Here is a 536-nt window from a genome sequence, read left to right as displayed (position 1 = left end):
TGTCCCTCTTCTTGAAACTGTCCCCTTCATTAAACCTGATACAAAAGCTTCTCCTCTCTTTGCTCAGATCCAAAGCCTTATCTCCAGACGCTCCCAGCCCCCCACCTCCAACTCTATTCCAGCCCACTATTCCTTCTGGGCCCCCACGTTCAGCAGAGGTCATAATTAAGTTAGCCAATGCCTCAATTGCTACGCTCAAACATGATAGTTCTCCTAAGTATCCTGAATGCTGGATGTGCTTTTCCCCAACCCCACCATTTTATGAAGGCTTTGCCTTGCTTTCCACCCCCATTTTTACCAATAATACTTCCATGGCTGTTTCTGCCTCAGGCCCTGAGCATGGCATAACTGTTCAGTCCATTTCTGGGATCGGCACCTGCCTTCTAGGCCCCAATATGCTCCCTCCTCAGTCCCTTGCAGGAGTTTGTAATCAGACTATTGTTCTTAATCACACCTATATGTATGTTTTTGCACCTAACAATACTTATTTTGCCTGCTCTCTGGGCTTAACGCCTTTTTTTGTATTCCCCTATCTT

Source organism: Mastomys coucha, unplaced genomic scaffold (genome assembly GCF_008632895.1).
Source record: "Mastomys coucha isolate ucsf_1 unplaced genomic scaffold, UCSF_Mcou_1 pScaffold6, whole genome shotgun sequence".
Taxonomy (NCBI): domain Eukaryota; kingdom Metazoa; phylum Chordata; class Mammalia; order Rodentia; family Muridae; genus Mastomys; species Mastomys coucha.
The sequence above is the reverse complement of the archived record's forward strand: the minus strand, read 5'-3'. Positions refer to the sequence as shown.